The 22,550-nt window shown below is 46.6% G+C and overlaps 1 long non-coding RNA gene across 1 annotated transcript in view; it reads left to right on the forward strand.

Moving 5' to 3' along the window:
- LOC118352630 (uncharacterized) overlaps nucleotides 1-21,940 on the forward strand; it is a 25,817-nt gene extending 3,877 nt beyond the window's left edge. Inside the window, exon 2 of the long non-coding RNA XR_007406677.1 lies at nucleotides 16,013-21,940. This is a non-coding gene — a long non-coding RNA (uncharacterized LOC118352630). The remainder of the gene's footprint in view (nucleotides 1-16,012) is intronic.
- The last annotated feature ends 610 nt before the right edge of the window (nucleotides 21,941-22,550 follow it).

Here is a 22,550-nt window from a genome sequence, read left to right on the forward strand (position 1 = left end):
ATGAAAGCGTACATGAATGCTCTCAAAGTATCAGGTCCCAGAGGAGTCACAGAGCTAAAGCAGACACGATCGCTGCCCTCAGTTATGCACCAGCCTGATGGGAGCTGACTCACAGATGTGGCGGTGATGGGACAGTTGACTGGGATGACAGGTGGCAGGACTTAGGGAGGGGAACTGACTGGTCCCACGCAGGACAGGCTTTTCCTTTGCTGAGAGCTGTTTAACCAGCGTACAAGGCTTTTGTTCCAATGGGAGGGGTGGGAGCAGAGGGGATTTTGAGAAGTCTTGGGGTGGGGAGGCGAGGAGGTGGATCTAGCAGGGATGGACCGCCAGGGAGAGGCTGGCTTGGGAGATGGTTCCTGGGGAGAGAGAGAAATGAGCTGGCTACAGTAAGGAGAGGACATTTTTGGGGAAGACAGAGCTGTTAAAGAGAAATTTTAGGAAGTTTTGTTTTGCAATATGCGATGTCAGCTTCCCCCCTATTCTTCTGAAAGCTTCAGAAAAATTGCCCTCGAAGCGTTTGGAGTTGGACAGGCTCACCTCAACCTTGGCAGGGCCTGGCATGCATCAGAGGGCCTCATGTCATACATCTAAGAGTTAAAAATCAAACCTAAGTCATTGTTAAATAAAACATGGTCTCTCTTCCTGCCTTGACAAGTAACATCTTCGGAAAGACCTAGAAGACCAGATTTGAATCCAGAACTTTCTACTCCTTAGAGTTCTGTATGAAACATGTTATTATGGGAGGTATCTACCTCTGACCCTGAGCCCAATGTGACCCATCCCCTTCCTCTCCCACCTTCTGCTCCATCCCACACAGCGAGGGACCTTCTGCTGTGACAGGAACACGTGCACAGGAGGCTCTGTCTAGAGCCCCCCAGCAGCTGCCCTTTGGCCCCCCTGGGCCTGGGTGCACAGTCTGGAGGTGCAGTCTGCATTCGGAAGGAAGGGCTGGAAGCAGGCTTGGCTTCTTGGGCAAGGCACTCCTTGAGCTTCTTTTGGAGGTGGGATGGGGGCTCCAGTGGGCACATCCCCTTGGCCCTGTGAACTCTGTGCCCTGTGGGGGAGGGTGCAGTTGGCCAAGGGCCCCAGGGATGCCCTCTGATGCGTGGATGGCCAGAGCAGGGAGCAATGCCCAGGTCTGAAGATGGCCACCCAGGTGTATGGGTGGGGGGGCCAAGAGGCATCACATGGAGATGGGAATGTGGCTTACAGGTGGGGGAGAGGTGGGGAGCCGAGTCACTGAAGTGGTGTTTAGAGGTGCTGTGGGCCAGGCAGCCGCAGGTGGGGGGCACTGAAGCTTTTAGGAAATTTTTTTTTTTTTTTTTTTTTTTAGGAATTTTTTTTTATCTTTGCTGGTGCTGTCTTGAGCCAGTATTTAACTCTTCACAGATTTATACCTTTGGTGGGGGGTGGGGGTGCTGGGAAGGGGTGTTCTGGAGGTAGATAGGGAGGATTTTAGCAACCCATAAGCTGCTGAAAGCCAGAGAACCTGACTTAAACTCCCCCATGTCCACCTCTGCCCCTGGGATCCCCAGCTCAAAGGCCCTGAGTTCCCACAGACGTTTGAACGTTCAGTTTGATTGGATACCAATAGCTTAACATGCGCCTCTGCCCTCAGCCTGTTCCAGCCCCCCGCTCCCCCAGACACAAGCTCGCACCTCATTACCCTGCTTGTCATATTGAAGTCCTCGCCTGAGGACGGTCATCAACCAGCATTCTCCCCATCATCAGTTCCCCCCTCCCCGCCCTCCAGGGCCTCCCGCCCCGCTCACTCCCTTCCTTTCTCTCCCTGTCTCCCACTCTCAGTCACAGGCCCCTGCCCAAACTCCCCCTACCCAGGCCTCCTCTAGTCTCCTGAGAATATCTTCCATCCTCTCTTCCCCCTCAGTGCCACCTGCAAACCCCTACTCTCCCTGTCCCAGTAACTAACACTGGTGATGCTGGGACACACTTCTATTCAGGTAAATTAAAGTCATAAGTTCTGGAGGAAATGAGACAGGATGAAGACTCAGCGCCACAGCCCAGAAGCCTCCCAGGCCCCTTCGGAAGCTCCCAGAAGTCTGTGCTGCCCTTCTCACCCGCCTATAATTGAACCCCTTTGTCCCCAGGCAACACCAGACAAGTTAAATTAAAAAACATTTCTTATTCCATGCTGCTTTCCTGGATTTTTAAAAACAACGAATAAAGTAACTGCATTGCTTTTCCCAGTTTCTTGTGCTGGCTGAGGGCAGTAGGCCTCAGTGGGCTATCCTGGGAACCTTGAAGCCCATGCAACACCTCCCCTAGCCCAGGGACTCGCCTTCTCTTAGCCTCTTCAGGAATATCGTTAGCCAATTTGGGGGCAGAGCCAAATTGCAGGCCTAAGGGTTAGGGGCCACTCCTTGCCTCTGATCAACAGGGTCAACGTTTCTGAATGACCTCTGGGCTTAATTATGGCAGTCAGTGGGAAATACGAGTTCGGGAACAGAGCTGTCAATTAAGGACATGTGACCTAAAACCAGTTCTGTATTCTCTTGCATCTGAGTTTGTTGATCTAGAACTTTGCGAATATTGTCAAGGTTCCTTGTGAGGAATTAGTTTTCTCGAAAGCTAGGACTGACAGGCTCCAAAGGGTTAATTTTCCTGTAACCAATGCTCCACTTCCAGGAACCAGGAGGGGGCAGCAAGGAACTGCCTGGGTGGAGCACTCCCAGGACCTGGCCTGCCCCCAGAGGGTGGGGGTGGAAACCCACAGGGACAGAGGTCAGGGTAAGTCCCTGGATGAAGCAGGGGCTGAGTCAAGACCAAGGCCAGAATCCTGAAGGTGAGGTGAGGAGCCATTGGCATTAAAAGCCACACCAGGAGTGAGGGTCGGGGGTGCAGGGAAGAAAGACAAGCCCCACCAGAAGGCAAGGCTGATGATGGGCTGATTCAGATGACAGCAGACAGAACTGGAGGCTGGCCTGGCAATCTCACACTTCAGCCCAGCAGTTCTTGGATTGTGGTCCCAGACCAGCAGCAGCGGCATCCTCTGGGAACCCATTAGAAATGCCAGTTATCAAGCCTTACCTCCAGAAACTCTGGGGATGGGCCCTAGCACCTGTATTTTAACACATTCTCCAGATAATTCTTATGCCTGCTAACATTTGAGAACCAATTCTCTAGATAATACTCTTGGAAAATGTTTGCACTGACAGAGTCTAGAGCCTTTTTATGGATGCCTTTTTCCTTAGAGTCCCAGACATGCCTGGTGAGCTCAGCCCTCTTGGGGTCCTCTTGTGTTATAAGGAGGCTCCTCCACATATGATGGGCCAAGTTTTGGGGGATCACAGTCTTCTACTTCCCAGTTATTCTCAAATGGATTTGCAATCCCTTCATGCCATATCTTCTGTCCTATGTAGAGTTCTACAAGGACCTCTGCATCCTTAAGGAGCATTATCAGGGTGGTGGTGGAGGGATTCCTCACTATTGGGCCAGGAGTGGAAGTCAGGTCAACATCGAGATTCTGACAGGATCTTCCTGCATGACAGGAATTTCACCATCTATTCAATGCCACAAAATCTATGCCATTGTGAACATCAGCCTGAAGTCTGAGATCTTCCGGGAGACCAGTTGGCCAACAGGTGTCATTGATGCCCAACAGCTCTGGGCAGGCAGAAGGGGCCCAGAGCTGGTTCCAGAGGCCCTCTTCTTTCTGGAGCTGGTCCTGGCTTTCATAATTCACAGTACATCTTGAGTTGCAGGATAATTTTTCATCCTGGACCATTCTGGACATACCAGCAGCCCAAGAAGAGTTAAATAGATACAAGGTTGTTAATTTGTTCACAAAGGAAACTGCCCAGAAAGGACAAGAAAAGCTTCATTTCCTAGCCATTAACTGAAAACCACTTTTCTTAGGACAGCCTGACCTCTAAAGTGTGACTGAACTATCCAGAAAAAAATGTAGATAAACGATGTCTCCTTTTAGCATTGAGAGCTAGTAAACAAAGTAGGAGAAAAGGAATTCCACCAAGATATCAGCAGAAACTTAACTTCTTAGGGGAAATAATTTCCTCTCCTCATTAGTAATTAATGAGCATAAGCTTCTGCCCACCAGCGCTCTGAATTACTGTCACTATGGTGAGGTGGTGTGACAGGAACTTGGTGCAGTGCCTTGCGCCTTTGGCAGGGATTTGTAAACCAGAGCTAAAGGGTGAATTCATCTCATTCAAGTCAAGGTGATATCTTGTCCTAAATATTGGGCAGAGATCCGTCATATTTGTACAGAGAACACTTTGCTGCAATTGGTGGAGACACAAAGAGATAAAGACCCAGTTCCTACTCTCAGTGTAAGTCACCTAAGTCATGGGTTATATTTATATCATTATACGAATTACATGAATTACATCAACCCGTGGAATCTGTGTAGATAAGATCATTCATTTACTTGTTCATTCCACAGATGTTTATTGAGCATCTACTATTTATGTAGCCACTTAAAGAAATCTAGAAAAGTAAATATAATCCAAGTTTCCCAGGCTCTTTGTGCTACTGGAGTCATACTAATGGGAAAGGTCACATTTTCTAGGTTCTTGTCTCTATTATTTAGGGAGCACTTCCAGCACCCTCTGCCCCTGCCTTCAACCAAATTCTCACCCAGTTCACATCTAGGAGTTTTCAGCAGATGGTCAATATGGACTCATAATTGAGGCTATAAACTAGGGTTAAATTGTAGTGTCTTCCGTAATCTTCTTTCCCAGCTTTGCACCCTCCCCTCCCCCACCATTGATGTTCATTACCTGAGAAGCTTCTTGAAAAATTTTCAAGTACTCTTGGCTAGTGCTCGCTGAGAAAAAAGCTGAGATCCAAGCCAGAGGGGCTAGCTCTTGATGCTTCTAAAGCGGCCACCTCTCATGGCATAGAAGGGTGCCACCTTCCCTCCAAAGTGAGGAGAATGCCTTTCACCACCCCAAGACACCCCCTCCCCATGGTTCTGTGCTGTGTCACCTGAAGTCTGGTCTGTTTCACGGGCCTACAGCCTACCTTTTCACCTATGTTGTTATAGCTTTATATTAAGTCTTATATCAATAGTATGAGTCCTCCAACTTTGTTCTTTTTCAAAATTGTTTTGTTTTATTCTAGTTACTTCGTCTTTCTACGTACATTTTAGAATCAGCTTGTCTACCGAAGAGCCCACCAGAATTTTGATTGGAATTGCACTAAATTTCTACATCTGTTTGAGAAGTGATATTTTAAGATAATCGTGCCTTCTAATACACAAACACAATATGGTTTTCCATTTCTCATTGATTTCTTTAATTGATGATTTGTAATTTTTGACCTAAAGATCTCAAATATGACATATATGTTGGATTTATGCCTAAGTATTTCACATTTTGCTAATATTATAATGGCACTTAAACATTTTAAATTTTCAATTGATCATCACTAGTAAATAAAAATACAATAATTTTTTACTCATTGACTTTGTGTCCTGAGAAGTTGCTAAACTCACTTCTAGTAGTTTATATACTCCTTGGGATTTTCTTCGTAGAAAAGTAAGTCATCTGTGAATAGGGACAGTTTTATTTCACCCTTTACAGTCTGGATGCTTTTGTTTCTTTTTCTTGTCCTATTGCATTTTATGGTACTCCCAATATTGGATATTTTTGTCTTGGATTGTTTCCAATATTAAGGGAAAAGCATTCAACCTTTCATCATTAAATAAGATGTTACCTGGAGGTCCAATTCACCTATGTTGTCAAAGTTATTTGTGTAGAGTTGTTCACAGTATTCTCTTATTATTCTTTTGATATCTGACAGGATGTATGTCTATAGGTGTTATATTCCCTGATTATTCCTGATATCGGTAATTTGTAATAAAAAATCTCTTTTTACTTGTCATTTTCTTGCTAGAAGATTATCAATTTTATTAGTCTTTTGAAAGAACCAACTTTTTGTTTCATCAATTTTCTCCATTGTTTTTCTGTTTTCAGTTTCTGCTCTTATCCATATTATTTCCTTCTTCTGATTTGTGTTTATCTTGTTCTTTTCCTAGTTTCTTGAGGTAGGAAATTAGATTTTTGATTTGAGGCTTTACTCTTTTCTAATATAAGCATTAATGCTATAAGTTTTCCTCTTAGCACTGCTTTAATTCTGTCTCACAAGTTTTGATATATTATATTTTCATTTTCACTTAGGTCAGTGTATTTTTTTGTTTGTTTGTTTCCCTTGAGACTTCTGTGACCTATGAGTTAGTTAGAAGTGTGTTGTTTAGTTTTCCAAGTATTTGGTGATTTTCCAGTTTTATTTCTATTATTGATTTCTATTTGATTCTATTACGGTCAGATAACACATTCTGTATGATTTAAATTTTTAAAAATTTGTTGAGGTTTGTTTTGTGGCCCAGGATATGATCTATCTTGGTATATGTTCCAGGGACACTTGAAAAGAATGTATATCTTGTTGTTATTGGGTACAGTATTTTATAAATGTCAATGAGATTCTGTTGACTGATGGTGGTGTTGAATTTTATATCCTACTGATTTTCTGATTGTTCCATCAGTTGTCAAAAGAGGAATGTCGAAGTCAATAACTATAATTGTAGATTATAAAAATAATAGATTTTTTTCTTTCGGCTTTTGTTTCACACATCTACAGCTCTGTTGTTTGTACATGCTTATTTAAGGATTCCTTTTTTGGGTGGATTGGTCCTTTTATTATTATATAACCCCTATCTCTGTTTCTGGTCATTATCTTTGTTCAACGGTATACTTTATCTGATATTAATATAGCCAGCACTCCTGCCTTCTTTTTTTTTTTTTAGGTTTTATTAATTTATTCATGAGAGATAGAGAGAGAGGCAGAGACAGAAGGAGCAGCAGACTTCCCACTAAGCAGGGATCCCGATGTGGAACTCTATCCCAGGACCCTGGGATCATGACCCAAGCCAAAGGCAGATGCTCAACAGACTGAATCACCCAGGTGTCCCCTGCCTTCTTTTGGTTAATTCTTGAGTGATATCTTTTTTTTCCCCTATCCTTTCCTTCCAACTGCCTATGTCATTATATTTGAAATGAGTTTCTTGTAGATAGAATGTGGTTGGGTCATGTTTTTAAATCCACTCTATCAATCTCTACCTTTTAATTGGTGTATTTAGACCATTCCCATTTAATGCAATTAAGTACTTAAGTCTGTCATTTTGTTTTTTCTTTTCTGTTTGGTCTGGAATTCTTTTTTCATTTGTTTGTTTCTCCCTTTCTTTTCCCTGCCTTGCTGTGGGCTACTACAACATTTTTTTTAGAATTCCATTTTGATTAATCTATAGTGGTTTTAAAAAAGATTTTATTTATTCATTTGAGAGACAGCAAGAGAGCTCAATCTGAGGGTAGGGGCAGAGGGAGACGGAGAAGAGGCCAGACTCGGGGCTTGATGCCAGCATCCCAAGATCATGACCTGAGCAGAAGGCAGATGGCTTAACCAACTGAGTCAACCAGGCACCCCTAATCTATATGATGCTTTAGGGAATATCTCTTTGTGTACCATTTTTTAGTGATTGCTTTAGGTATTACATTAAACATATAATTTTTAAGTCTACTGTTATTGCCATTTTCCCAGTAGCAACCTTATCTCCCTTTGTCTTTTTATCCTCTCCCAATTATAATATACTTGTCTTAAATATTCCCTTTACATAAATTTATAACCATACAAGTCACTGTTAATAGATTTTGCTTCAACTGTCAAACATAGCTTAGAAAACTCAAGAACAGAAGAAAATAGGTATTTAGCCATCTTTTATTTTTCTGTTTTTCTTTCTTCCCTCCTGATATTTCAAAATGCTTTCTTTTGATCATTTCTCTCTGTTTTTTAGAGAATTGCTGGCCATTCTTTTAGGATAGACTTCCTAACAACAAATTATTAGTTTTTTTCATCTGAGAAGGGCTTGATTACCCTTTCATTCATGAAGAATTTTTCTTGCTGGATATAAAATTCTGTCTTGACAGTTCTTTTCTTTCATTTCTTTTCTTTTTTGAAAATGTGTCATTTATTTTGGGCTTCCTTAGTTTCTGATGATGAATCCCTTGTCATTCAAACTGCTTTTCCCCTATAGGTAAGGACATTTTTCTTTCTCTGCTTTCAAGATTTTTCTGCCTTTCGTTTTCAGAAGTCTGACTATGATGTATCTCAGTATGAATTTGTTTGGGTTTATCCTGTTTGGAGTTTGTTCATCTTGAATTTATAGGTTTACTCATTCTGCTAAATCTGGAACATTTTCAGCCGTTACTTCTTCAATTTAAAATCTCAGTGGGTGAACTCAAGAACAAAATGGAAATGACAGAGGAAAGAATCAGTGGATTCAAGATAGAAAAATAGAAATGACCTAATCTGAACAACATAAAGAAAAATTGAATTAAAGAAAGAAGAAGAAGAGTTAATGAAGCCTCAGGGAACTGCAGGACAATAATGAAAGATCTAATATTCATCATTCATGTCATTGGAGTCCTAGAAGCAGAGGAAAATGAAGGCAGGATTGAAAAAATACTTGAAGAAGTAATAGCTGAAAATATTATTGTATTTTTCTGTTCCAAAATTTTTTTGGCTTTTCTTTATATTTTCTTTCTTTTTTTTCCCTGAAGATTTCTTAACATGCCTCCACTCAGTAGAGATGCAAGTCTCAGCTCCCTGCTCAACCTTCTATTATTATACCACCCTGTGTCTGGGTGGGGATTAGGTATTTGTTACAGCCTGGTAAGGGTGGAAATCTGGACTCTTTACTTGGCTTTTGCTGATGTGGGTGCATGTGTGTGTTTCTCAGGTTGTGGGGGAATGGTGCCACAGTGAGTTTTTTTCTATGGTATTTCCTGAAGTAGAGCAGTCATTGTCTAAAAGTTTTCTGTCTAGATAGGCTTCCTGATCCTTTGGCTGAGAGAGTTGGCTTTTGCTGGGGCTTTTGTGGTCTGTGTCTGTTGGTGCTGCCAAGCTGTTGGCTTCTTCAGTAACAAGTCTGGGATATATGAGGCAAAAAGAAAACTCAAGGAACTCAATGTCATGTCATTCCTTGGTTTCCAAAGTCCCTAGCTGGCTTGCCTTCTTCTCTCTACTTTTTCTGGAGTCTTCTTACATTTAGGGCATTTATTTATCAACTCTTACTCTTTCTCCAATTGTGTCCTCAATTGTGGAGGTTACCTTTGGGGCATTAACCACCTTGTGGGGATGTGGCATGGTGCATAAGAAGCATCTGCTATATTACCATGCTGTGAATATGGAATCTAGCCGTATTGACAGCTAATCCTATAATCTTTGGCCTACGGTATATTCTGACCTATGGCATACTCCTAACCATTATGTCTAGGTTGCTCCTGACTGATTCTAACTTTGCTGGCCTCTTCATCAACCAGACTTCCCCCAGTGTTGACTCTCCCATGGGATTCAGACTGCTTTCTGATGGAGGGTAGGGGTAGGCAGGGCTGGATGCCATTCTTAGATACCAGCTGTGGTACATTGAATAGTGGCCCCAAATGCAATATGTCCAAGTTCTAACTCCCAGGATCTATGAAGGTGACCTTGTCTGGAAGAAGGGCCTTTGCAAATGCAATTTAGGACATAGAAATGAGATCATCTTAGATTTAGGGTGGCTCCCAAATCCAATGACTAATGTCTTTATAAAGGAAAGGAGAGGGAGAGTTGAGACACATGAACACAGGAAAAAAGACCACCTAAAAATGAAATTGGAGACTGGAGTTATATTGCTAGAAGTTAGGAAACTCCTGAAACTACCAGAAACTGGAAAAATTGAGAAAGGACTCTCCCCTGAAGCCTTCAGAGGGAGCATGGCCCTACCAACACCTTGATATCAGACCTCTGGTCTCCAGATTTTGAGGTAATACATTTCTGTTGTTTTAAGCCATGTTTTATAGTAATTTGTTGCGGCAACTGCAGGAAACCATAACACTAGCACAGATGGAAATTTTTGCTGTGAGAGGACCAAGCTCTGCAAAGATGGAGCAGCTGCCCCATTGCTGTTGTCACCTCTGATTGCTGGAAAGCAGCCATTCCACAGTTTGTTGGCTTCATGGCCCTCACCCCTGATATGACTGAACTTGGCCATATCTACAGTATTTGTACCCATTCAATTTGGCCCTGACCTGCATGGTGCCTACACTCAGGATAGCCCTGGAGTGGCTTGCGTGCCCCTACCTTGCCCTCATAGAAGACACAGGATATGGCTTTTTATCCATCACACTTCAGATCTCTCCTAGTAGGACCCTTTGGGGTGACTTGGATAAGTTAGTTAGTGTGTGTTACCTAGAAACAATGGATACCAACTTTGGCTAATTTAAACAAAAACAAAAACAAAAACAAAAAATAGAAAAAGAGAATTTATTGCAAGGATACAAGAAAAGCTGAATAATCCAGGCTGATAGCAGGCTAACAGTGCAGGGGACCTGGTTAGTAGCCAGAACTAAAGGACAGGGGATTCAAGTTTCTGCCAGTAAAGTGGCCTCAGGTCATATCCCATCAAGTTGAAATTCAACCAGTGAAGGCCTGACTGGGGCAGATGATGCTAAGGGATGAGGAGGTGGTGGTGAGAAGTAGGAAGTTTGGAAGTGGAACCAAGGCATCCCAGAATGGGAGGATTAATTCCTCAAAAGGAATGTTGAAGTGCTGGTACCACAAAGGGGAAAGGATTCTGGGCGGACAGAAACCCCAGCTGCCTAGGCAAGGGACAAAAGCTGGCTCACTGTTCCTCTTCTCCCCCTGATTCCCCACCCCCAATCTCTACTTCTTCCTGCTCGGTTCCTCAGAAGGAGGAGAGAGAAACCACAGATTTTTTTTTAATAACTTCAGAGTATACCTCGAGTCAGTGATGGGCGATAATTAGACTGTGATTGTTCTATTTAAGCGCTTCAGTTAATCAATTTACAATCGCCTATGCTGTCTCCAAGTATTGATTATGGAGTCCTGCATCTTGGAAGTCTTAAAGTACCCTCCTGGGATGCTACCCCTGCCACTGTGATTCTTTTTTTTTTTTTTTTTGCCACTGTGATTCTCATAGGCACGTGAACACCCTGTGCTGAGCCGACCTTTCCATGTGGTTGCTTGAGATACTTTTTCATCTTAATTGTTTCTGAAGACAGGATAGAATAGCAGCTCCTTCTAGTGCTGATTTGAATCTAAGTGGGAAGGAGCTGCCCAGTTAATGGGGCATACGGATGTTCCCAGGTGGGAAGGATGGGGTTGACTGCTCCAGATGCCCTCTCAGAGAAGATACGGTTACAGCCTAGAGATTAACCATGAACCCTTGTAAGGATGATAATTGAAGAGAGGTGACCCTGCGCAGACACCAAGCCATCCCATCCAACCCATAATCATCATAGCAAACAACAGGGGCTCAGGACTGGCCCCAGGGCCTCACTAAGCAGAAGGGCCTTAAAAAGGGTATAGGCAGAATGGAAAGGGAAGGAAGGGCTGGTCGAAGGCAAGGAGGCAAATTGCAGTGTTTTCAACTTGGCCACACCTGAAAAAACACTTGAGCCTCCATCCTACTCCAGACAGATTGCATCAGAATCTCTGTGGTGGTGGTGGTGGTGGTGGTGGCTGTGGTGTTTCTGGGCATCTATATTTTTTAAGTTCCCAGGTGACATCTTATTAAAGTTAGGAATCACTGAGTTAGAGCAGAGTCCTTGACCTGAGATCCATGGTGGGCTCTGGGAAGCATCTATGATGTCTCCCCTAAATGCAAAATTGTCTGTATATATGCTTTTCTAGGGGCAGGCACCCATTGCTTTCATCAGATTTGCAAAGTGGCCTGTGACCCTCCCAAGGACACAAAGCACAGGAATAAAGGGGATAGATAGCCTGTGCCAGGGAAGAGGAGGGAGATTCAAGCTAAGGTGATTCTGCTGCTGGTGGTCAATTGCAGCACCTCCTGTCACAATCCTGCAAAGCTGCCCTCCTACCCTTAGCCAGGCTGCCGGCCACCAGCCCTGACAGGAACCTTCCCTGTCAGCTGTATATAAACAGCTGCAAAAAGAGAACAAGTTTGGTGATGGACATAAAGTAAACTGGGATTCCCCTCAGACTCATCTCTCCCAAAATCAGGGCAGCAGGAACTGGTTCCAATGCCGTTTAAGGCAGTGGTTCTAAAAGTGTGTTCCCCAGAGCAGCAGTTTCAACATCATCTGGGAACTTACTAGAAGTACCAGTTATCAGGCTCCACCACAGACCTTCTGAATCAGAAACTCTGGTGGGGCCGCCATTCCATCTGAGCAAAAGCCTGGGTACCCCAAGGTGGGAATACTGCCCTCAGGGAGTGAGGGCCTCCTCATTCATTGAATGCGTTCTGGGCTAGCCCAGTACCTGGGGGAGGCTGACCCAGCAGGCTGAGAGCCTTAGAACCCACAGCTGAGAGAGGCTGAATCAGAGAACACAGACGCTGGGACCAGGACAGGTTTATGTCCTGTTTCAGACATTCCGAGGCCTCTGCACAGCTAGTTCTAGCAGTCAGCTAAGAGTGTCATGATGACTTGTGGAGAAAACGCAGCAAGCTCTACATCACGCAGGGAGCACGTGAAGGCAAGAAGGGGGTAGGCACCTGCATCCTTGTAGTCCACGCTCGCTGGCCGAGGAGCCTTGGATTAGGGCCTCTAATGTCCACAGCGCAGGGGCAACCGCGGGCCTGAGGAGCTGGCGATCCAGCTGGGCAGAGGAGGCGTGCAGGCTGCTGGCTGTAGCACTACTTAGAGCCAGGAACCCAACAGGAGGGGACATATGTGAGTGTTTAGGGGGAGTGCGAAGGCTGGAGGGAGTAACGTGAGGGGGTCTTCTGGAAGAGGGAGCCACGCGCGCGTGTAGGGTGTGAGGAGCAGGTAGGTTATCCAGGGGGATGCACACTGGGTGGGAAGGCATCCCCCAACAACCTCCCGCATGGGACTGAGAGAGGGGAGACTCCGGGTGGGTTGGAGCAGGTCAGTGGAAGGGCCCCATAAGGGGATAATGCTGGAAAGGTGAGGACCAGACGCTGCAGCCCATCCCACAGGCTTAGTAGGGGAATGGCACCATCAAATGGTGAGCTAGGAAGAGCAATGTGGTAGCACAAATGGGAGCACACCTGGGGGTTATTCCTGGTCTCAAGTGATAAGGACCCTCCATTAAGGCATAGGCAAGTTAGTGAGAAAAGCTAATGTATGAGCTAAGTAAGGTCCTGGTTGTCATTGGAAGATTTTCATTAAAGTGCTGCGCTCCTTGCCGGGAGCGATCCTCAGAGCCTTGGCTTCCTTCCTTTCCTAGGCCTGCAAGTGCCCATCAATAGAAAGAGTATGAATGAAACCAAGGCTTGTGCAAAGAAACCTGGCTAGTGACCAGAACGAGGGAGGGGGGCCACTTACACGTTCCTCAGCAGGAGAGTAACGAAATAGCCCGTGGCAGAGCCTTGTTATACAATGCGAGGAGAGAGAGAGAGAGAGAGAGAGAGAGAGAGAGAGAGAGAGAAACAATGAGGCAGCTCTGTAGGCACTGACATGAAGTGGTTGCCTGGCATTTTGAAAAGTGAAAAAAGCAAGTTCTGTATCAATACGGTAGCATGATGCCATTTGTGTAAATGAGAAGAACTTCAAATGGTAGGTGGGCATGCAAATGCATTTTTAAAAAGGTCGAGAAAGATGCACCCCCAATGAATGACAGCAGAGGCCTGCAGGGAAGGCAGAGTAGTCACAGAATGGCCATGAGGAGGGCCCTCATACCCAGGTTTGCTGTCGAGGGGGCGGCAGTGGGGGTCTGTGTGGCCGGGAGTGGGGTGAGATGAGAGTGACCCCTGTGGAGGGATTCTCAAACACTGGTGTGCACCGGAGTTGCCAAGGGGCAGGTTGAGATGCAGGTTCCTAGGCCCTGTCCCAGACACGGTGTAGTGGGTCTTCAGGGTGAGGCCCAGACTTCTGCATTCGACACCATTCTGACACCAGTGCTCCCTTGCAGCACTCCTGTGGCAACTCCATAAAACCACTTTCCTCCCTTAGCTCGGTGGCCAGGTAGCTGGGCGGATCAGCTTCTTCTTCAGAAGTGGAGGAGGCGGGGGGCATGTGGTGGGGGCAGCCCTTTGGCTCTTCTGTGGGATTAACACCATTCTTAACAACTGCCTCTCACTCACTGATTCACTCACTCGTGAAGTTTGCTGCTGCTGTCTCCTCTAGGACCTTCATATATTAAGGGACAAAAGTAACCATGCAGATTTCCCTGGGTGGTTTTTAAAAGAGACCCGAACTCCCCAAATCATCCTTCCCAAATTCATTTGGAATTCAAAGCGAGTGGGGAAAATGGGCATTAATTAAATATTTAATTGATGTCCATTAAGTTTGGAATATTGGTTTTAGTTCAAATTTATGACATGGTTGTGTTTTTTATAGCTGCACATATATTGCGTATAGGCCATTGGTTCCCTTCATGTAATAAAGTGTTCAGTATATTTATGCCCATTTTATAGGACTTGGAGCAGAGCTGGAGTATTGTAAGCGATTACAGAGACATACAGTATTTGCTTTTATGACGTTGTTGTTGGTATAAATTTGCTGTTAAGTCACCACTGATCAGACCAGTAACCACCAATTACAACCCCGGGCCTCTGGGAAAATGTGTGCTGCTTTAAAACAATCCATTTTATTATGCAGTTTTCAGGTACCTGTTGAGGCAAAATGGAGTCTGCTTGTACATTTACGAGTTGGAGGGGGTCGAGCGTCCCCTCGCTGCATGTGGCCAAGACCAGGAAGAAACCTCCATGACTTAAAACATGAATTTGGAGATTGACTGTGGGCCTGAGAGGGTATGAGTGACAGATCTGCAGGCAGGATGAGGACCCAGGCTTCCCTGGCTCTCTGTACAGCTCCAGAAGCCCTTGACTTGACTCCTTCCACCTGTGATGAGGAGCTTGAGAATTTCTGGTCTACAGTCAACAAAACTGATGCTAACATCATTTCGGGTCCAGTGGAAAAAATGAGGCCAGCACTGGCCCTTTTTCCAGGGTAGACCTTGTTTCCAGGAAATCAGTTTTGCCTAACTTTAGATTTCCAGAATGCTCAAGTAGGACCTACTTTTTTTTAACCAACACCAGAACTGGGAGAAAGTTTTGGGAACTGAGGTCCAGCATCCTTCCTTGAATTTAAAAAACTATAAAGAACAACAGAGCAACAAACAAAATGACCTTTCCTGAAAACTTGGTGTGTGCCAGGCCCATGATAAGGGCTTTACAGGTATTGGCTCATTTGATGCTTAGGGCAGCCCCATGATTGAGGCTGTTGTCACCCCCATTTACAGATGATGAAAGTGAAGCTGGTAAAGTTGAGGGGTTTGTCCATGGCCAGCCAGCCAGAAAGTGGCTCAGGGGACGATGATCTTCTGATCATCTGCTCTGGGGACCTCTCTGCTGCTGAGTGGGGGAGTGGAGGCTTAGATTCCAAGAGTCCAAACCTAGAGAGGTGAGGAAGAGCTGAGGCGTCATGGTGGTCCAGAGAGAAAGTTCAAATTTATTCACCACTTTTGCCAGAGTGGAGCTCTCTCCTCTGGATCAGATCTGTTCCTTGGCTCTTATGTCCAGGAATTGTTCTCACACCACCAGAGACTTGTCAGCTGGGAAACACGGATTGCACATGGCTAGAAAGTAACTTTTCCTCAATATCTCAAGAGGGGTTCTTTCCTCCAGGATGGCTTGCAGGTAGGCTACACTTGGGACCTAAGCCTTTAGTTAGACCTTCTTTGGATACTCACCACAATCGAAACACCCTTATCCAACCTGGAAGCATCAGTCCCAGTAAACCACGGTTCAGGAAAGCCAAGCAACCTACCAACAGGCACACAGCTCAGTCCATGCTAAGACCCACTTCTCCCGTGACAAAGCCCAATCTCTCCCCGCAGGTGTTCATGTTCCCAGGTCTACCTGAAGCCTCGCTTGAAGTGTTCTCTACCTTACACACACCTGGTGCTTTGGGGGGAAGCACACAATCACTCTGACTTGCCATATAATTCATTCCCGGACTTTGTTTTTATTTCTGTTCATTGGCAGGAGGTCAGCAGTTGCCGAGTTTTATGGTGAAAGGAGGGTATGTCTACGAGTCCTGGGGGCGATGGAACTGTCCCGTATCCTGACTGCTGTGACGGGTACGTGAATCTATACATTTGTTACTGTACACCGAGAATGAAAGAAAAACTAGAAAGCAAAGGATCTTCCTCTGTTGGAACACATCAAACTCTGACAGTACCAGGAAGAGGGACTTCACGTGGAGGAGGGTGGTTCTGGGGCCCGTTCTGTGGATCTTCCCTTTAGCTCTCCAAACTGGTAGGACAGCCCTGCTTCAGAATCCAGATGGGCAGTGGGTCTGTCTACAGCAGCGCTGCCCTCAGCTCTTGAAGAAGTGGCCACAGCACCAACTATCTGCCTCCTTTCTCCATGGAGTTGGGCTGGTGGGGACAGCAGGCTCCAGGGCTTTCTCTGGTCTCCTTTGGGACTGGCCAAGAGGCTCCAAAGCCCTGTTTCCTCTGGATGCTGAGGAGCAGCTGATGGCTGCGGGGGCAGAGGTGTGACGTCCATGCGGTTATTCCTTTGAGTTGTGCTCCACTTCCTAAGGTCCCAGAGGAAGAAAGCCCCCCTTCACTCCCATGCCCCCCATCATACACCCAGAGAGAACAATGTGTGGTCACTCCATCTGCTACTGGGGCAAGTCCCCCAGAAAGGAATTAGCCTGAATTGGCCAACTGAGCCAGGGCCCCAAGGCATGTGGACCTGGATGACCTGAAGGTACAGGGAAGAGACCCAGGGTGGTGACACAAGTGTTGGCACTGGCCTCCGGCCCCGTGCGGCCAGGACACATCACTGAACCTGAGCTCTGTGGAGGGCCACATCAGGAGGCATGAGGAGGAAAGACCAGGGTGGTGACTTTAACCAGTTTGTGGTTCCACGAGGGAAGTTCTCCGAGTGGCAGCCCATGGCATGAGCGACTGGCGAGGCCTTGGCACGGAGCCGAGCGGTCCCAGGCAGGACTGGGCTGCCAGCCTGGGCCGCCAGTACTTTTCCTCGCTTACTCATCAGACGAAAAAACAACTCCACCCACTTGCGGTGAATGCTGCCCTGCATTTTTCACCTTTGGGCTATCATTCCGAGGAAGAAATATCAGCCTAGGAGGAAAGTTTTGGCCAGGTTCAAAGGGAAGGGCTTGGGGAATGGAAAGTCCTTTGAAACCTTGCTTGCATGGTGACTGTCTGACCTAGATTTTTCCCTTTTCAGAAGTATGCTAGGAGCTCAAAGGGCCGGGTGTCATGTAGATATGGGTGTGACGGAGTCTCGGGGAAAACATACCAACCAGAGCACAGCCGCAGCCCCGCTCAGAGAAACCTCAAGCCTGAGCGTCAGGCCAGACTCCAAAGGGCAGCCTGGCTGTGGGCGCCTCCCGTGGGGGCCTCTGGGGCCGCCTGCAGAGGGTGAGGCCGGTGCCCACACATCGTCCTTGGCCGGTCCTCTAGTGGGGCCAGCTCCTGTCTGAACATGAGGCTCGCCTCCTTTTCACCATTTCTGGGGGGCCTCAATCCCTCAGATGAGGGTGATGAGGCTCAGGAGAGGATCCCAGGCAACACTGCTGTGAGGGTGGGCAAGGGAGGCTGGAAGACAGGAGGGGGGACCAGCTCTGCTGGAAGTGGTGTAGACAGGCACCTCAGCATCAGCGTACCTGGGAGCAAGGCAACAGGGATGCCAATCCCACCACTGCTCACACTCGGGAGGTGGGAAGAGGAGGCTGCGGTGCTGGTGGCAGGAGGTTGGGCCGAGTGGTAAAGCCTGGGGGGCTGTGGCACACAGGCTGAGGCATCACACCACAGCAAGCTTTAGCTGAGTTTTCACACTGCCCCCTCCGGGCCCCCTGAATTCTCCCCCACTGCCGTGGCCTCAACGCTGCCAAACAGACGGCCCTATAGGGTCACCCGGCCAGACCCCATTCTTGTACATTCAACTCTGTGGTGCCCTGGCTGGGGAGGCTGGAAAGAGACAAGAAGGCAAGAGGAGGAAGGAACTGGCGCTTGCTCCTTCTCAATTTGTTTCTTGTTCCTGTCAGTCTCGCCCTAACAAAGGTCCTGCATCCCGGCAGCAGAAGTTGGTTCCAGTTTCTAGCCTTTCTGGCATGCTTCTAGAATCAGCCTCCCTGCGCCTGCTCAGATACATCAGGGGGGCAGCAGATGCCCGGCCGCCCGCTCCTCCCACTGCAGCTCCGCTTCCAAGCGCGCACATTCTGGTGCCCCCCGCTCTTCCTGTGCTCCTGCCTGGGGGAGGGGGGCTGCGTTTGTAGTTATTCACTCTCTTTCCCATCCAGTATGGCTTTAAGCAGTTCTCTAGATTAAATTGTCCCTGATAAAATAACTGTTGTGGTTCCTGTTTCCCCACCACACATGGACACAGACCCCACAGCTACCAAGCCGACTGCACGAGGAAGTTGTAATTCAACACCTGCTCTTCATCCATCAAAGGCATGGGTGGCTGCCGGTGTCACCAGTCACCACACTGCCATGGGGCCATTCCAGCCCAGAGCAAAAAGCCCGATGCCCCGGTTGGCTTGTGTAACCTGATCATGTGCAGAGTTAGGGTTTCCCTTCTGCCACTAGAAGTAGTGATCCCTCTCTGTGGGGTTCCTTGAGATCTTCGGGGTGGGGCTTGTGTGGAGAAGCCCACAATGGGAGCGCTGGCCTGGCCTCAGGTCTCCTTATGCTTTAGTCCCCTCTGCTCTCCAGATGGCCATGACGCCCCTCGGGGCTCCCCACCTCCATGGCTCCCTCCCAGGCTACCCCCATCTTCCCTCCTCCTAGTCAGTCGTTAGGGGTGGTCCCGTCAATGTGGGAGATCTGAGCAACATCAGCCAGTCTCAGAGCTGAAACAGAATCTAGAGACCCACTGCTCTGGGCAGACCCCTGGTCTGTCATTTTATTAATGGAGAAACCGAGACCCAGAGAGGCTTGGCAGCTTGTCCACGGTTGCACAGCTTGTTAGAGGCAAGTTTGCAGCTAAGGCCAAATTCTCTATTTCTGGAGAGCTCTGAGCTCTTCTCCTGAAATTTCCCCTGAAATTACTCAAGTCTACAGGCTTCTGTAGGCCAGCTGGGGTCAGCTTGTTTCTGCCCAGTATCCTTCTCTCCTAGACTTCCTGAGAAGTTAGTGTTTTCTGTCTAGTTCCCTGCTCCCTCTGATTTAGCCCTCCGTTTCCTCCGAGCTTCCCTGTCCTGTCAAGCTCTTCCGTATTCTCTGCTTCTGGTCCAGCTGCCCTCTCCCACCCAGCTCCAAAGCCTCTCTGCCCCTCTTAGCCAGGCTGGCGGCTCTCACTTTCCCATTACCAGTTGGCCCTTAGCAATTAGTCCTGACTGTTGGATTATGTAAACAGTGGCTCAATGTGGAGTATGGCCCTGTAATCACAGGCCAGTCCCTGCACCACTGTCCCATGGGCATTTGTGTAGCTGTCTTGTACTAAAACACTGTTCTTCTCTGATTGCAGGCTTGTGGGTAACATTCTTCTGAGGGCTCTTGGGAGGATGGAGCATCACCCTTTATGGTACAGAAGCAATCCTTCTGTTGATCAACCTGGCAGTCCCCAAGGCATTGCACTCTGGCAAGCTTGCCAGAGCAGCACACAAGAAAGCCATTCTTTTCTCTTTGAGGAGTGAAGCAGAGGCAGTTCATAGAAATCATATCTAAAGCCTTTACCCCCAGGCTTAGCATAATAGAGCCTTAACTTACATTTTGCTAAGAGACTATTTACCCTGGTTCAGAGCTCTCAAGGCTGATGTAAATCCAAATCACCCAGGGAAGCTGTTTAAAAATAAGTTCCTCCACATCTCCCCACCCCCAGCTTTCAGAACAGTCCCTGAGAGCAGAGTGTGTTTGTCGGGGGCAGGGTGGGTGGTCTAAGGAACTTCATATTTTAAACTCTCTACATGATTCTGATGGTTGGCTAAATTGAGAAGCACTGCCTAGACAGGTAACAGAGGCTGTGGTGAGGCTGTTAGGACGTGTTGGTAGGGAAAAGAATGCAGAGAAGGGTCCGAAGAGCATGGAGAATGAGGTCATACAGTTAAGCCCTTTGAGGCTGGACATATATTCTAGAACAGGCTATATGGAGACAGATTCTAGGTTCTTCTCTATATATGGCAGTGCTTCTTGGTCAAGAGTATCTTCTTCAGGGTCACATTATCTCTAACACACAGGCTGGGAAACCACTGGGCCCTGGTCACTCTAACCTCCTGCGCTGCCAGGCACATAGGATGGCAGGCCTCTGGGGCTTCTGGGCAAAGCCGATCAATGTCTTCAATGTTTCCTACCCTGGCCCCACACAGTGAAAGTTATTGAATAGTGTTGGTAAGTCTCACTCTGACAAGACCATTAGCTTTTTATTCCCCGTGAGTCTGATGACAAGAAAAACACATTTTGAAAATATGTGACTGACACACCTTTGCCTCTATCACTTCCAAAATCCTATCATCTATCTATCTATCTATCTATCTATCTATCTATCTATCTATCAAAAAATTTAGCAGCTTTTATACATCAACCAGTACCTGAAGGTGGTTTGCACTGGAAACCCGGGTGACCATAGTGGATGTGTGTCCACCCTGTCTCTCCTGGCAAAGACCAGTAGCCATGTTCCTGTTGGGTGACCTGCCCCAATCCTGGCTTGTTTTAATCAGGGGTCATTCCAAACAGACCCAATCTTATTTTCTCTTCCAATAAACAATAATCAGAACTGAGAAAATGGAGCCAGTATCTATTTAGACCTATAAACTGAATACTCATGAACACTGGAGGCATTTTCTGCCAAGAACAGGACAATTGCCCACAGATGGAAGAAGGAGATAACAGAGAGGAACAGAGATGGGAGATGGCGATGGGTCCTGGTGACCTCACCACTCTCAATTTACCACCCTACGAAGGTGTGGTACACTCAGACTCTTGGCTTGCATTAGATACCACCATGTCTTTGTAATGTAACCCTCCCTCCTCCCCCCTTTTTTACATAAGTCCATGACCATTTTCTGTTGCTTGCAACCACTGAGCCCTAACTCGTGAACAGGGAATGAGGTCACCAGTCCAGGTTGCTAAAGCAGCCCAGGGACAGCATGGAAGCTAACGAGCATAATAATGTCATGCATTTGTTATTGAGACCTGCTTTATGTCAGACACAGATAAGTATTTTATATTCACCAACTTTAAAAAATTTTATAGCCCTAAAAGGTTAATGCTGTTATCTAATTTTACAGAAAGAGAGTTGAACCTCAAGGAGAAGAGATAGCTTTCTCAACTCACATAATGAGTGGTAGAACAGAGATTCAAACCCATGTCTCATTTGAAAATCTAGCTTCTTTTCAACGACACCATGCTGCTTTCACACGTTGTGTAAGACTGCAGAGGATGCAGATACTGGCAGGCTGTTCATGTTAGGTATACCTGGTATCTGGAGTATAAAAGCCAGGAAGGCAGAGGCTACAGCCCAGCTGATGGCCCGAGGGTCCAGTAGGTCGGACACTTTCAGGCAGAGGCCGTCCAGGACCCTGGAGAGCTCCCAAGGAGCAAGGAGGACGAAACCCTTCTGCTTGGCAGCTCAGCCCCCACCCTGCACCTCTGGAAGCTGAAGGCTGTGCAGTGACATTCGGGGAGGGTTTCTTCCCCGTTATCTTAGGTCATCCTCCATATCTTCCTTCCCCATCATAAGTTTTTCCCTGCATCAGCTTTTGGGAGAGAATGCTGACTTTGGGTGCCCATCTCTCCACGTCCAAAATGTTGAAAATAAAAAAAATCTTTCAGGCTAGCCCACCTTTTCATAGATGAAATGATTGACAAATGTGAACTGTTAATCATCCAAGCTTCCTTTGGCAATGTAAAACCAAACTGGTTGTTTTGCATAATAAAAGGTTAAAATTATGAGCCATACAGAGAACAAATAAAGCTTGATCATTCAGGCTCAAAATTTGTGACTGAACATCCTTGCACTTGCTTTTCACATTTGCTCCATCGTCACATGTCTGCCCTCAACTATGGCTGTTTATTTTTAATCTATGTTTCCCAAAAATAGATATTAATAATTTTCTTGCAGCTTCTCTGGCAGCGCCCTCCGCATCAACCAGGAGCAACAATATTTCTTCGACCCTGTGCATTTGGGGTTTTCTTTGACACTGAAAATGGGTATTTTGCTTGGTATTTAAGTTGGCTCTTTGTGGGAAGCCCTGGCCAGTTCAGACTTCCTTAATAAGTTCTTCATGACTGCATTTGCGATGACGTTAATGAAATCATTCTGAATATCAGTGGGCAGATAATGAGCCCAGAGGCAGTGACAAGGGTGAAGGCCCAGATGGATGGAGGGAGGGATGGTGGGGTGAGTGAGGAGAAGGGGGAGCAAAGCTTTCTGGTTCCTAAAGGAAGGTGGAAATAAATTTTAAACCCCCAGGGTCTTCTCTCTTTTTTCTCTTATGTGGAGAGATTCTGGTGAGGGGTATCCAGCAGTTTGATAGTTCTGTCTTCAGCCTGTGGAGGGGAATTATATCCAGGAGTCTATTCTCCACTGTCATGTTCTCCATCTA

This window comes from Canis lupus, chromosome 28 (genome assembly GCF_003254725.2).
Source record: "Canis lupus dingo isolate Sandy chromosome 28, ASM325472v2, whole genome shotgun sequence".
NCBI lineage: Eukaryota > Metazoa > Chordata > Mammalia > Carnivora > Canidae > Canis > Canis lupus.